The sequence below is a fragment of the Parus major genome, chromosome Z (assembly GCF_001522545.3).
Source record: "Parus major isolate Abel chromosome Z, Parus_major1.1, whole genome shotgun sequence".
In the NCBI taxonomy this organism is placed as follows: Eukaryota; Metazoa; Chordata; class Aves; order Passeriformes; family Paridae; genus Parus; species Parus major.
Window position 1 is genome coordinate 63658675 of NC_031799.1, and position 16392 is coordinate 63675066.

The 16392-nt window shown below is 42.9% G+C and overlaps 1 long non-coding RNA gene across 5 annotated transcripts; it reads right to left on the reverse strand.

Annotated features, from left to right (window-relative positions):
* LOC107215806 lies at positions 1-14269 on the reverse strand. Of its 5 annotated transcripts, none has more exons than XR_004495548.1 (4): positions 13810-14269; positions 2480-2638; positions 1455-1512; positions 1-933 (listed from the first exon to the last, which is right to left on the reverse strand). It is a non-coding gene; the product is annotated as an uncharacterized LOC107215806 (long non-coding RNA). The 5 variants fall into 5 exon arrangements; XR_001525268.2 differs by lacking the exon at positions 13810-14269 and adding an exon at positions 11205-11363; XR_004495549.1 differs by lacking the exon at positions 2480-2638.
* Between the last annotated feature and the right edge of the window lie 2123 nt (positions 14270-16392).

Here is a 16392-nt window from a genome sequence, read left to right on the forward strand (position 1 = left end):
TTGGTAGAAGTTCCCAGGAACAGCTTTATTAAGGAGAGGGGAGGAACATGAGGCTCTGGGCTGGAAAAGTTCAGGACGAAAGAGAACCCTGAGCACTTTTGTGCACTGGGTTTTATCCAAGGGGAGGGTAAAGTCCAGAGTCCAATGGGAGCTCACGGTGGGAGGGGTAAGGGGAGGAGGTTACAATCCCAGGGACCAATGGGGATACAAAGAAGGCAGGACTGTAACATATCAACCAATAAAGTGTCAAGGAATGGACATACATGGAAGGATCTGGAAGGAGAGGTGGGGTTTACAATGATGGATGGGGAGTTGGGGCAGGGTTAAGGTGATTGATGAGGAACATTCAAGAAAACTAGGAGGGGTTTACATGACAGACAACTGGAACCTATCAAAGTAATCAATGGGGGGAAACCAGGAACATACCAACAGACAAAATACTAAAAATTTCAACAGAATTAAATAAACATATTACAACAACTATTTAGGATGCAGATAAGCTGCAGAAGCTTAAACAGTCCTTCTTCAATAGCTCACCCAAAATCAGACCATTTTCTTCCCTGTCTGTGCGTGCTGCCATCTGCCTCCCCTCTAGCCTTCTCCACCTCCTTAAGAGCCAGGCAGGGAAAGGGAGGCTTGACCTAATGGCACAGGACTTTAAGGGTCTTGTCATAATCAGTTTATGCATCAGCCATCAAGGAAGCAAAAAAATCCCCATAATTCTAATACCCATTCAAGAAGAAAATTTTTAAAAGCCACATCAAAACCCAAATGTATTTTTCCCCACATGAAGTGTTGTTAGATACCAATCAACTTTATTCACACTCCAGAAAGAAATGAAATCTGAAACCTGCAGACAAATGGCTCCTTTGCTACACACCTCTTATTCAATCCCAGGGCAATTCCATCTCATGCACAGTCAGAGGCAAAATCCTGTGGACAAAATGGTATATAATCATATAATTAAATCTGCTGAAGATGCAAACCTCAGGGGTGTAACTGAGGCTATATGGGTACCTCAAAGTGTAGCCCATTCACATGTAGGATACAGAATTACAGCACAGATGGAGCTTGCAGTATGGGAACTTTATGCTTGAGCTAATGGAGTGACTGCTAGAAGCTGGCGTCACCTTCAGGGTCAGCAGTCAGGAAAGGGTGCCAGGCCTTCTCTTTTCACAATTAACACTCACAGCATAACAGATCCCCACCACCAGTTCCCCCATGGCTGCCCCTGTCCCACCTGTCTCCTCCTCTGCTCCTCCTCGTCCCTACTTTTTGCTTCTCAGACATCAAAGAAGGCTGAGAAGATGAAAAATGGTTCTATGAGCAGTAGTTCTGTTTCTGAGTCTCAAGCAGATTACTGCAATTGCAAGAAATTGAATTGCTAGAAAGTGAAGGCTTTCTGTGTTGCCAAAATTCTGAGAAGTAATATGCCTGAAATGATTCTTCCTTACCTTTAAGTTCACATCAATTATATTTTGTTCCTCTTCAGCACTGCTAATCCTGGCTTACCTTCAGATAAAAAGAGAAAAAAATTAGGTCAGTGTTTGAATATGTGTGTACACAGACTCTAAAAGGAGATAGACAACTCAAAATTTACTTTTTAAACAACTGAAATTAGTTTTAAAGACTTTCACAAGATTCTGAGTGTCCTTAACTCCTGCACTGTTGTGAAAAACCTATATAAAAGCCAACACAATATCCTGAGGAAAAAATAAAAGGTAAATTAATCTAGAAGTTACACCTAACACAGAAATGTTAATTAAACAGTACAGCTGGCACTGCAACTGAAATAATCTTGTCTTTCTTTTATCAGCAGCAATATGGAAAATTATGTGAGAAAGAAAATAGGATTTTCAAGTTGATTGTGACCTCTTTAATTTATGACCTGGTTTTAATGGTACAGCCCATACTGCAAGCATCTGATCTTGTCCATTAGCAGAACTGGGGGCTGTCTTCTCTGTTCACTGCTGTACAAAATTATAAACTACAACAGGAAACCCTAGAGTGGCTAGGGAGAGAGTTTTACCCCAAACTTGTTAAAGAAACCATAACATCATAAATTCTAAAATCCAAACTGCTGCAGTAGACAAATTACCTGCTCGTCTGAGGCACATTTGCCTCACAGTCATCGCATACTTTTAGTAGTGACCGACAATCAGAAGAAGGAACATATGTTGTGGATATGGCTGCACAAACATGACTGCCATTCTCACCTCTAGATCTTGTATTTGTTTCCATTTTCATGCCCCTGCTTGTTCTTTATTTCTCCAGTCAATCATGATGCTAGCCTCCCTCATAGGCTGCTTTCCATGCCTGGGAAGAACTTCTGAAGCATCTCATTACAGGAGACTCATCTAGTTAGGCTGTTGGTGGAGCGGTATGGTGCTGTCAAATTACTTCTTTATACTTGTCTACTTTTCTACACTCCCTTATCACATTGGCTTGTTATGTCCATGTCTGGTTTTTTAGCTGGTACCTGCATAGGTGTTGCACAGAGGGGTCCTCCTCCCCACCCTGAGCTCCTCTTCTGTGAGAACACAAGCACAGAGCAAGAACAGCAGTACTGCTTCACCCAGAGAGATGATAGTGAGCAGCAACAACCTGGGGTGCAGCTGTATCTCTCCCTGAGAGGACCCTGCAAGAAGAGCAAGCCCAAGCGAGTATGACCCATGGTAAATGACCTGGTATCTTGTTTTTGTCTGCATGTAGTATATGAAATAGACAGGGAGTTCTATTCTCCTGTTTGACACCCCTCAGGGGGTTTAAGAACAATGTGTTCTGTTCAAGTGGTACTGGAGAAACCTGGAAGCCTAAAATAGCATATTTGGCGGCAACACAAAGAAAGAATATCCAGATGTAACAAAGCTAGGAATAAATCTATTAAGCATCCTGTTCTCTTTCAAGCACATTTTGTGAGCACACCTGCTCTATATGCAGGCTGTATCTAGTCCATAAAAGAGCTTTGTCTATTGTGGAGCACAACACTTATAGAGGTCCTAATGACTCCTTTCTGTTGATGAAAAAAAAGATGCAAAATTAGTTTAATTTTCAGGAAAAATCAGTCTTTTATCTGATGCTGCAAATTATTTACAAGTTATTGGACTGTACTACATAGCAGGAGAAAGAAGACAAATGGCCAGAGTTACTTTTCTGCTTTTTATCCATAACTTCCATGTGGCTGCCACAAAAATGTTCTCAAAAAATGTCCTTTACAATGACTCTAAGTGGAAAACACCTTCCACCTACTGTCACTGTAAAGGTGTGATACAAATCTCATAGCTAGACTTGTAAACTATTACTTCTTTAATTTCTGCTTGGCCAAATTAATTTAAAAAAAAAATTAAAACTTCTGTGTTATCTTAGCTGCAAGACTATTTATTGGACGGGAGTGGGGGGGTGGGGAAAGGAAAGTAGTTCCAGGTAATTGGAACATGATTCTTTTACATATATGGTTTTGCTAAACAAGTCAAAGATTATAATCACCATAGTCAAATATCTTTAGTTCAAAGTTCACATCATGATACAAATAGAGAGCACTGCTTGTAAAAATTCCTAAGCTGACTTTATCATTGCCAAGGATTTCAAATCTAGGCATCTATATTCACATGCAGGCATTTGAGTAAATTCCCTGGTTTTCAACACTTTCTGCACCACCATGAGCAATTCCTACCGGTTCTTTAGCAGCTTCTTCTCAGGATGAAGAACCTTTCACAAGAAAATTCAGCCTTGCCAGGCCTGGTAAGTCTGGTTTCACATAGATTCCACAGAATATACAAATATATATGAATTATATATTCAAATAACCTAGCAGAGATTAATAGCATCCCTATAGCCATATTCAGGAGTTTAAAAAGAAAAAAAAAAGGTGACATGCTTTAACACTACTCAGCCTTCTAATGCAAGTTTGCATGTGTTTCCAATGACTGATCACAGAAGAAGTTTATCTGTCTTCTGGAAGAAGAAAAAGAGGTCAGCCATACATATATGCTATCATTAAGGCTAAAGATCTCATGCTAAAGCTAAGGCCTAGAGATGACTGTAGGGAATGGATGCAAGAACTCAAACAATTCTGAATAAGCAATAGAAATGAGGATTAGTGAGCCATTCTGATGAGCTAATTGTATCAAAAACTTTCATAAAGTTATCAACTATTGTCTGTCAAAAAGCACATAGAAAGATAAAGCTCTCCTATAGCCATATATGAAATACGTATGTACACATATTTGTATGTGCACATGTACATTTAACATTCATATTCATATATGTTTAACATCTACATTTTTGATGTTCCAATACATACAATCCCTATTACAGAAATGAAATAGAAATTAAAATATTTTACTGTCAGGTCTTAGAAAAATTGTTCATTTGGTTCCCTCAAACAAAACACAAGGTGGAGGGAAAAGAGCAGTACCTCACTTGCCCCTACAGCAGACAAGGATTCAACAGCTGAAAAAGACTGAGAAAAAGGTGGAGAACCCCCTTTGTTGATAGAAGCACTGGACCCTTAACAGAGGGAGCCAGATGACAGAACACAGCTGTTTTGGACGGAGAAGGACACAGTATTCACATCTTCAAGTGGTATCAAAAGAGATTGCATTCTGTACTACCCCAGGATTCTGTCCATCTCAGTTCATCCTGACCACAATGTTGCATGCTGATAGCATACAGTTGTTTCCTTTACAGACACAGATAATAGCCTCAGTTCTGAAAAATCAAAGAATTATGACCTTTACATTCATTTACATCTATGGACCTGCAGATAGAAACAAGGGGCAAGAGCAGGCAATGATCATCTATCCCTTTCTGCAATTCTCACTTACGTCTGTTTCCTTTTACTGATGCTGTAATAAGTAGAAGGCACTGTTGCCCTCTCTCTCTCTCTCATCAATGTGGAGAGCATCAGTTGTCATCACAACAGAGATTACTAATTCCAGGGGGCTGTCTACCCTGCTAGCTCTCACTCCAACAAGGCAGAGAGCAATGCAGCACAGAGGAGGTAGTTGACCCACCCAGGTGGAGCCCTGACATTGGGAAAAATAACAGCTTGATGGGAGCAATCAACTGAGCTGATAACTCCCACTACCTTAAACAGTCTTACTCCATCATAGACAGTAGGACCATTCTGGTTTTGTGCCAAATTAATAATGCAAAGACAACTGAAAGTGGAGAAAATATATTTGCCTGCAGCTTCCCGACTGGGAGGAAACTTGACAAGATTTTCAGAAATGGTTACAATCTCTCCCATTATTCCAAATAAAGTGAAACTGGAGAAAAATAATTAAGAATGAGATCTTCCACAGTGCTGCATACAGTAAGCCCTGAGCTGTTGGAGACTTACAGTCTACTTCGATGGGTGCAAAATTTGAGACTTGTTGCCCTTTTGAAAGAATTCACTTGGAGAAGAAACATTTTCCTTATAAGATTCAGGTACCACAACACCCTAATGAATAAGACAAAGCCCTCTGAATTTAAAGAGCTATCAAGTGGAGTAATTAGGGATTAAATTAGTTTGTGTCATAGCCAGACAGGACTGAGTAAAATTATTATGACAAATAGTCTCATCCATCTGAACAATATAAGATCTTTGCAGGATTTGTGGAAATTTCGAATGTAAGGATGAGACATTATTAAGTGTTGGAAAACTGAGTCCAGGCAATAATATATGCAGAGAAGGACATGAAGGCAAAGCAGAGTTGCAATGAAATGTGCCAACCCCTACTGCAGATGTAAAAACAATCTATTTGATGAAAAAACAACCAACCATCAGAAAATGCCCTTGTTACAATTAGCAGGAATACCACATAACAACAAAACATACCAAAACAACAGTTCTACGAGGGCATAACCCTGTTTTTACAAACTGTCAAGAAGAACAAAAAAAATATAAATTCATAAACACATAAAAAACAAACACACAGAGCTATATATATATTACATACTAGAAAGACAGCTGTGCCTTAAACACTGACTTTTCATCAAGAGCGTAAGTTCAACATTGCCTGGCACTAGAAACCTAAATCCATGTCCTAAAGACCAGTGTCATCCCTAAACAGATGCACTTATCCAGCCCACCAATTAATTCCAGACCTCTGTTCACCTAATATCGTGTTCCTCTCTACCTCACACCCTGTGGTCTCTGACCTCAGTCACATCACTGCCCCATCCAGTAGAACAATGGTCCAGAAAACACCATTTTTCTAGGAAGATCAGCTCCCGCAGCCAGATCAGCTGCACAGAAGCTTGATCAGAACCAGTTGCAGGTTCAGAGGATGGAGAACACAGCTCTTGTTTTCTCAGAATGTCCAGGATGCTGGCCAGGCTCAAGGGGTTACAAGCACAAAAGCCCAAGTAACAGCCTGGAGTAAAGTGCTGCTGAATAATAGAATCATGCACTCATTTTGTTTGGAAATAACCACAATGAGCATTGAGTCCAACCATGAGCCTCGCTGTGCCAAATGCCCCAGTAAACCATGTCCCTAAATGGCACCCCCAAACAGCTTTCATGTGCTGTACCTCCAGGCATGGTGATTCCAGTGTTTCCATGCACAGTCTGTCCCAAAGCTTGGCAAAAGATTCAGTGAAAACTTTTTCTTCCCAGAAAAAGATGAACGTCCCCCAGCACAACCTGAGGCTATTTGCTCTTGTGCTGCCACCTCTTCCCTGGAGGAAGAGACCAGCCCCCACCTCACTATAAGCTCCCCCAAGGCAGCTCCAGAGAGTGGAGAGGCTCCTCTGAGCCTCCTTTGCTCCAGGTTGAACACCCACAGCTCCCTCAGCCATTCCTCATAAGCCTTGTGCTCCAGACCTTCCCCAGCTTTGTGCCTCTCTCTGCACTTGCTCCAGCCCCTCAGTCTCTTGTGCTGAGGGCCCCAAAACTGAAGGCCGGATTCCCAGCGCTGCCTCACCAGTGCTGGTACAGGGGGACAAATCCCTGCCCTGGTCCTGCTGGCCACACCTCTGCTGATCCAAGGCAGGATGCCAGTGGCCTTTTTGCCCACCTGGGCACACACTGGCTCATGTCCACTCACTTGTGGGCCAAAACCCCCAGGCCCTTTTCTGCTGGGCAACTCTCCAGCCACTCTGCCCAGCCCAAGAAATGCTGCAGTGTTCAACTTGGCCTTGTTGAACCTCATACCATCAACCTTTTCCATCAGTCCAGCTTGTCCAGGGTTCTCTGGAGATCCTTCCTGCCATCCAGCACCGACTTGGTGTCACTGCAAACTCCCAGAGGGGGCCATCCCCTCATGCAGACCATTGACACAGGGCTTGGGCAGGACCGGCCGCAGGACTGAGCCCTGGGGACACCACTGGAGACTGGCTGCCAGCGGGATGCAAGTCCTGACCAAGCAGCCAGGTTTTACCTCAGTGAGCAGTGCACTGCTCCAAGGCACACCAAGCACTTTCTCCCAGAGAATTCTGTAGGAAACAGTGTCATAGATTTTACTAAAATCCAGGTAGTCAACACCCACAGTCTGTTCCTCAAGCAGCACCTGCCTTTCAGGAAACCATGTGGGCTGGCCCTGGCCCCTGCTTGTTCTGTATGTTCTGTGTGATGGCTCTGCAAAGGATCTGCTCTCTGACCTCCCCAATGCTCAAGTCAGACTTATGGATGGGCATCACATTTGCCAGCTTCCACTTACCTGGGCCCTCTGCAGTTTAGCATGGCTTCTGGTAAATAATGGTAAGTGGTTTGGTGAACACTTCTGCCATTTCCAGCCATACCTTTGTGTTAATTCCTTCCGGCCCCATAGACCTGTCTGTATGTGTCTAAGTGGTGTTGCTCTTAACATTTCCCCTTGGAGTTTGAGAGCTTTGTTCTGCTCCTTTTCCCTGACTTCTAGTTCTGGGTCCTGGGTACCCAGAGAACAACCTGGTTGTGTTTCAAGACTGAGGCAAAGGGATTAAGTACCTCAGACTTTTTCTCATCCTTTGTGCTCATTTTTTCCCCCACCTCCAGTTCTGGTTGGGATTTGTCTCTTCTAATGTTCTACTTGCATAAGCTCATGACATCTTTGTTAGTCCTGCTGGGTGGCTCAGAAGGCAACTCCCACTGACTTCCAGACATGCTGAGTGCTCAGCCTTACTCCAGAAATTCAGAAGATGAGAAGGATGCAGTTATCGTATCTCCTCATCCTTCGAGGATGTTGTCTTCTGAATAACAGCCCCCAAGGACAGCTGACAGTTCCTCAGCACTCCCCAGCAAAAGACAGATGCCAGGTGCTCAGCACATGGTCAGTATAGCCTTTTCTGTGGCTCCCTGTCTCCACAGATGTCTGGAAGTCCCTTGAGGTGAAAACTATTTTCATACAGACAAGCATTCACTATTCAGCTTTTCTGTGCCCAAGCCCACTTTAAAGCCAGGACAGGCCTTAGCTGGGGAAGGTGCTGTGGCTTGAGTAGTGTAGGATTGTGTGAAATTTTTACACTTCACAGGCCAGAGCAACAAATCCAGGTTGCAGGACCTGCTTCAACCCAGTGCTTGCAAACTTTGAGTGATCTGCAACTGCAGCATTCAAGCAGGGAGAACGACCAGCAAAGTGGAAACCTGAGTATCAGCCACACGGATTTCTGCGTGAAAGGACTGGAGGGAGCAATGTTGTGCTCCTACCTTGCGTGGCCAGTGCCAAAATGATCTACCATCTCCCAGTGCTGCATATATAAACCAATCCTCCTCACTTCTCTAAGTGTACTAAGTGTACAAAGTTCACAGACCTGAAACTGATTCAGCCAAGGTTCCCCATGGTTCAGCCAGCAATCTCAGCCTTGCAGCCTCTGCTATAGCAGGTGCCCTATTTGTTCCCCAGTGCTCCTGGACCACCTGCTCTTCTAGGAGAGAATGCCACAAACAGCTGACCTGGGGTGCGCCAGTAACCTCTATCTTTCTGGTTGAATTTATTTAGTTTGCTTCTTTGGTTTTGTCCTTAAAGACATCAGTTCCTCTATTTCAAGGTAGAGAAAAATGTCCATGTGTCTGTCTCTTGGAGATTAAACAGTGACATCCAGCGGCCACTCACTTTGCTAAAAATGGCAAAATTGTGTCAGCAGAGCAGTGTGAGGATGTGCAAGGGAGAGCCGGTGCCTTGGAGTGTGCTGAGCAGCACAGGAGCAACTTGGGCTGGGGCAGAGTGCTGAGCAAGGAGTGCAGAACCACCACATCTCCTTCCCTCTCTGTTTCCTCTGAAGGGTTTTTCACTAGTCACTGCAACACTCCAGTTGTCTTGGGCCCATTTGTCTCCCCACCCTTGGTAATGGTCATTTCTTGTCACAAGTTCTGGGCCACAGCCCATGAAATATGGCTGCTCCATAGAAACGAAGCAGCCTTTTAGTACTTTTGGCCTAGTTATGGCACAGCAGCCTTGAGAACATGAGGAAAGGTCTAAAGTAGCTTTCAAGGGCTGTGGATAATATAAAATCACAAGACTGATGAAATAGATACGAGTATTGATAAGAAGTGGCTGCCAGTATAGTTCTAGGCACTAACATCTGAGGAAACCAAAAGGCACTGCAGCTGGAAGATAAAGGATGAAAAACAGAGGGAGAAGAATATCTGTAGGACAAGGACAAGGGCAAGGAGTTCCTGTGTAAGAAAGAAAATGAGGAAGACAGATGTTTTCCAACAAGAAACCAGAGTGGGAGTCTCCTTCTCTGGCAGGCAAGGAATGCATCAGGCAGGGCCAGCATGCAGTCCCCACCCATGCATGGCCTCACAGCCTGTAACAAGGCTGAGTTGATTGCTCCAGTTCCAGTGCACTGTTGGGGATCAGCTGTCAAAAACTGCAAATCAGGCCCAAAAGGTGCTGCTGTGTGTCCACCCTCTACTGGGCCAGAGCGAGTACTACCTGAGATGCTGCCTTTGCTCTTGCTGAAGGAGTCTGCCAGGATGCAACCTGCACAGATTTTAAAGGGGACATGGTATAACCTGCCTCATGGTACACAGGGAAGAACCTCCAAAGTGAGAGGAAAGATTCCAAAGAATTCCCAAGTGGGGTTTTTTTGCATGTTTTCACATTTGACAGGCAAGAGGTTTATCTTACATTCAGTGCAGTACAGCAGTAAAACAAGAGAAAAACAGTTCTTGCTCCACCAGGTTGAACTGCAGACTGCAAGAGGCTGCATCATTTAGCTATTGGACAGGCTAAAACCAATATTTGTCAAGGATTTTATGAGGTGGTTAATGGACTGGAACACAGTAAGGATATAACGTATCAGTAATATGAATACAAATTTACTACAAAAAAAAAAAAACTCCTAAAATGACAAACCCAAAATATGCAGATGGTGTCCAGACAGCTCCGAGTAATAAACTGAAAGTGAATTAAACTGGACTAGGTGGTGACTTTAGCTACTGTGGAGAATACCACACAATTTTAACAAGGGGGTTACTTCTATGTTCTCCATAATGAAACCAAATCAGAGAAAGGCAAAAAGTCTTCCAAATGCTGTGGTGCTTGCATGAAATATAGGCACTAATACAAAATAGCTACCAAAATCTCTCAGGGTTTATTATTCATTTTGATCCAAGATTGGCACAGACCCAATTTCACTAAACAAGGAAAACACCCAAGTGCGCTGCTAATCCTTTATAACAAAGCTTTCACAGAGACAGCCCTAGTAATGCAGTCCCAAGGAACACGTCCAGGCGTCTGAGCCTGCTGACACATTGACCTGCTGCAGGCTGAAACTTCTTGATTTGCTTCTCTGCACCTCTCATGGGCACACAGCCTTCCCTGAGACCTGCACCACAATGGCACAAAACCTCTGAGAGACACCTCCTTTAAATGCACCCTTTCACAAATAAAGCAACTTTTAGGGATGAGGTCTTTATCAAACCTTCAGTCTTTTCTTTCTTACGTGGGGTCACAGCACTTTCAGTTTCCTTCAGGAAGGAAACATAATTATAATGTTCAGGGCAGGGAGAAGAGTAAAGGAAAAGTACTTGTTTAACAATGGCAGGAAGGCAAAAAAACCAAAAGTGCCATAACTCTATTTCTGTAAAAGCAATGTCTTTTTTCTTTTTCTACATATTTTCTGTAAGTATGTTTGTTTAGGGATGCTGATTGCCTTGAATTTGTTTGTTTGTTTGTTTGTTTTAACTTAGAAAACACACGCAGAGGAAAAAAAAAAGAAACCCACACCAAAACAAACAAAAACAACAACAAAAAAGAAAGCCCAAACAACACCCCACCTTAAGAACTCACAATGAAATAAACCCTTTAGGAACTTCCTTCCCTCCACCCCTCTTGCTTTCCTTCTTGCTGCCTGTCTCTCCGGCCCCGGAGGATATCGGCGCGGTCCCCGGTGCGCAGCGGGCTGGGGAAGTTCAATCCCAGTTCAGGGGCGGGAAGGGAACACTGTGTACTCGGCACGGCACTCGGGCGGCTGATCCGACACTCCCCCGCCCGCCCGCATCCAGCCCAGCTCCGCCGCCTCCACCGCCCTTCTCCCACGTGTGCGGGGCGAGCGCTGACAGGCTTCTCCCTCCCTTCAAGATGGGTGCAGGAGGTCCTTTCCTTCCCAACTCATCCTCCACCAATTTTAGTTAGAGCGAAAAGTACGTCCACGGAAAGGTTTGTGACCTTGGGATGGATGGTGGGAACACCTCTCCCTTTCTGCAAACACCGCTTGTACAAGGACTAGATAAGGTGCTCTTGCTTGTCGCCTGCACCTGAACTCCAGGACCGAGCCCGGGGTCCACAGCTGACTGACTTCTGATTGGCATCCAAGAGAACTGACAATAAAAAGGGGAATACCTCTTTCCTCCGCAGGGCTGCATCCAGCCAAGCCCTGGCACATCACTCGAGCGGAAAGGGTCCCTGCATGGATCAGGTTTCCTCCCAGCAATGCAAAGTGTGGCCTCCTCATCACACCGCCTGTGTGCTGGTTAGGGGACCTCTAGTAGGAGTATGTATTGCGCTGGATTTGCCAAGAGGCGGCTGCAATGGGAGCAGCATAAGTGTTGACTGCAGAGATGCTCTCATCTGTGAGAGAATGTTCCCTGCTGACCTGTATATGTAAATTGTGGTGATTCATTGCTTCAGCAGTCACTGGGTCTTGTTACATTCTAAGTGTAGGAAAGTGAGACTTGTACTGCACTCTCATCACGTAATCTGGCTGTTTTTTCCTGTATCAGAAGAAATGCAGGGAACTGAAAAAGCCACAAGCATTCCATATACATAAGAGCACTGAGGCTTTTTGTTACATGATAACCTCTAATTGAAACCTGGCTATGAAGAAAGTATGAATTCTTACAATCCCAAAAAAACAAACTGACTGTAAAACTGATCTATACTTTTCTGACAGATTGGTCCTAGTGTAAGGTTATGCCAAAAAAATGAAACCAGAGGTCACCACAGTGAAGGTTGAGAGGGAGAAAAAGCCATGAAGAAGGAATGCTACTTGTCCTTTACAATGTAGTTAATAATTGCAGGCTGATAGGTGCCTGATAGGGAAGACAGGCAGGAATTATGAGGCTGTAGAGAGATACAGCTCAGGCCAATGTGCTTTGTGGATTACTATAAGGCACAGTCTTAGGCTCATCTGGGCTGCAGGATGACAGCTCCATATACAGGGCTACTTTTCAAAGTATGTGTTGAAAAGTTTGTGGTACTTGTCTTTTCAATCTTACAATGCCTGCACGTAAGCAGTTTCCTTGTTGGCTAGTAAATGGAGCATGCTGGAAACAAAGTTAGCTTTGCCTTAAACTTACCAGATCCATCAGCATGTTAAAAAACCAACAAACATTACTCACTCCCAGTATTGCCTTCTCTAAAAAACCGTATCTCTGGCCTAAACACATGGTTTCTTCATTCCTCTCTGTCTAGGACTGAACTTCTCATTCATTGGTGCATGAGTTTCAAAAAGATGGAGAGAAACTCTGACATTGATAATGGAATCTACAACCAAAAGAAAATATACAAATTCCAGCTGCATAACATTGGCTTTCACAATGACCAAACAGCCCTTGGCCATTGTTACATTTTTTTTGTACATGTATTATTTTTATATTGTGATATTTTTATATCTGCAGAGATGAAAACTGAAAACAACTGGCTTCCTACAGGGTTAGCTGGGTCTTTATGGGGAAACTGAGAGTTTAGTATTTTGTACAAAACCATGCAGGAGTTTGCATAACTTCCAGTACAAGTTCCTTCCATTTCTTTCCCTATTTGTTCCATGTTCCATCTGATGCCATTATTTATTCTAAAGTAGTACCCTCAGACATTTCTGACTGTCACGTCTCCATCAATTTCTGCAAATATATAAAAATACTTTGATCATTTTAAGATGGAAAAATATTCCTCCTCAAATCATCTATGCTTTCCCCCTTAACTGGACAGATTAAATTCAGAATCCGATTATTCATAATTAATCCGTGGGCATAACAATGCTTTTATTTCAGCTTCAAAGGAATGATTTCACAATATTTTTTTCTGTGTCTTTTATTTTTCGTAACAAATAGGTTGCCCCAATTCTGCAGACAGTGGTGAAATGCAAGGGTTTTCTAAATTTTTATATATTAGCAAAAAATTGCAGTGAACACAAAAGACAACTGTTACTTTCACATAATATAAATTCAAAGATCAATATTGTAGCATACTGTAGCAAACCTGCATCATCTTGTATGTGTGCACACACAACCCACACGCTTTCCATGAACCTGCACAGTGGCTGCAATACCTTCTGCAGTGCCACTAACAGGAAAGACTCTTATGGCCTAAGGAAGATAAACAAGGTATCATCATCTGCATCCATTTTTCAGCCAAACATATAACTATCTAAAACTCCAGTGGAAGCAGCTCTTACCTCTCAGCAAGGATTTGGTGAGTCTTTGGAATCTTTGCATTTCATCACTTCAATTTTCTAATTCTTGCTTTAACTTTCAGTGGGTACCAAAGTATTTGACATGCTATATACTCTGCTGTTGTTCCCTTAAACCCTAATGCTGAACTTTGAAGTTTGTTTTGAAGGCAAAACAAAGCTGTAGTATATTTGGCTCTCACTCTGAAATGCAGCTGAAAGACTTTACAAGCACAGAAACCACAAAGTGGTAACATACGTGTGTTGCTAAACAATTCTAATACAGTGCACGATTACCCTGTACTGGACATTGGTGAGGCCACATCTCGAGTCCTGTCTTCAGTTCTGGGCCCTTCATGACAAGAAAGATATTGAGGAGCTGGAGTGAGTCCAGAGCATGGCAACAGAGCTTGTGAAGGCTCTGGAGTGCAAATCCTGTGAGGAGTAATTGAGGGTGCTGGAGGTGTTCAGCCTGCAGAAAGGGAAGTTCAGATTTCTACAACTGCCTGAGAATAGGCTGTAGCGAGGGGGGCGGGGGGGGGGGGGGGGGGGGGGTCGGTCTTCCAGTTAAAAAGTAACAGAAGGAAATGGCCTCAAGTTGTGCCAGGTGAAGTTTAGACTGGATACTAGGAAATATTTTTTCACTGAGGGTAGTCAGGCGTTGTAACAGGCTTTCCAGGGAAGTGGTTGAGTGACTGTTTTCAGAGGTATTTAGAAGTGTGGATGCAGCATTTCGGAATAGGATTTAGTGGTGAACATGGTGATGCTGGATTAAGCTGGATTTGATGATCTGTGGGGAGGTGATGATAGCACCACATAATAAATGGAAGTTGATGTAAGAGGCTGGATCAGAGAGACTGCTGAAAGTAAAGCAAGGCTGCTTGAACTTGTGTGGCTTAAATCAGCAAACTGGTCGAGAAATCTGAGGAATTAATTCAATTCTCCAGAAGTATGATTACACTATCACGTGTTGAGTAGATTGGGGATGGAGATGAAGGTTGAAGAAAAGGAAAAACATATGGTGGTCACCCACAAAGCTACACTACAAGTTGTGGTAAAGCATTAACAATTAAAGCAAGTGTTGAGACTGGAATGCCCATCCCATTCCTCTAAGAGGTGAGGCCAAACATTTTAATTGCCTTTCATGCAACAAAATAGAATGGGAAGGATGTGTTTTAAAATCATCCAAACTTACATGTGCCATTTCCAGTCTTCCGTTCATAACACTTTATATAAAGGGTTTGCTTTCCTGATGGTGGGGTATACTCCTCCATTTTTCCTATGCTCATGGCTGAGCTCCCAGACTTCTTTTGGCAGTCTGTTTCTATAGAGACAAAGTAAGAAATATGTACATCTATCATGTCACAGTGCTAGAGAACACCTGGTGGCAACAGCAGAACAAAGGAAAGAGCTGTTGCTACTCCCTGAAGGAATATGCATGGTTATAGCAGGTACTACAAAACAAAAATATCTTTTATCAATCTGCATTTTTCAATGGGACTAGATGCAGCCACAGTGGTGAAGTAGGAGGTTGTGCAATGGTACAGCCTTTTATGGTGGATGTCAGTCGATCAAAATGGTGGGAAGGACTGTAGAGATGCACAAGTACTGCCTGGTAGCACAAGAACTCACACTATACTACTCAGTGCTAATAAGGGGGATAGAGTTAGGTTTACAGTCCACTTAAAACCATAGCTTGGCTGATTATTTATCTCATGACATCTGTGCTGAGCTATAAGGTCTTAACAAGCAGTTGGCTGTGATCCTGTAGCCCTATCAGTAAATCTGCCCTCTCATCCACTATTCAGTTTTTTTCCTGTTATTAACTAATATTCTGTCAGAACAACTGCTTCTCTGCCTCTGGTTTTTGCACTCTGAGGACATTCTCCTTCCTCTTGGTATACAAATGCTGAGGAAGTTTATGTAAGTTATTAGGATTGTAATTTTTTTTTTTCCTTTAATGTTCATGCTGCAGACAGGAAACAAATATCTTACAAGCCTCCCACACTACTGTCTGTAAGCATATCCAAATACTAATCCATTCTGACACTGTCAAGGGCAGCAACCTATTGCAAGGGTGAGACTACCACATCTCAGCAAAGCTGTAGCTCTTGATGGTACTGAGTTCCAAAGGAAAGTTTGTCTGGATTTTTCTGTGAATGGTTGAACAGTCTCAATTGATCCATATTTTTGTTCTAAATCAGAATGGGGTTAGCAGGTTTTATTCTCCCAGAACCATTAATTAAAACACCTAATAGGAAAGCATAGGGAAATAAATGGCTCATCTTAGTGTAAACTCATATTTAGACCATAGTTTAGCCACCCACATGAAATGATATTCACTGCAACTTGTACTTCTTATAACTCAGTAAGAAATTACAAACAGACCAATTACCCCAAAGGAACATGACATAGATTATAATGCATGCTCAGAGACACATTTCAGTTTCCTTTCTCCTCTATGTTTATTTATTTTTGTGCACAGTGAGGTACCCTGGCCTAGTAAATACTCTTGCTCAGCAATTGCCTTGTTCATTAGAAGCTCTACGAGTTTGTTCAGCCAAATACTAAAAGCTTCCATTTCTTTTC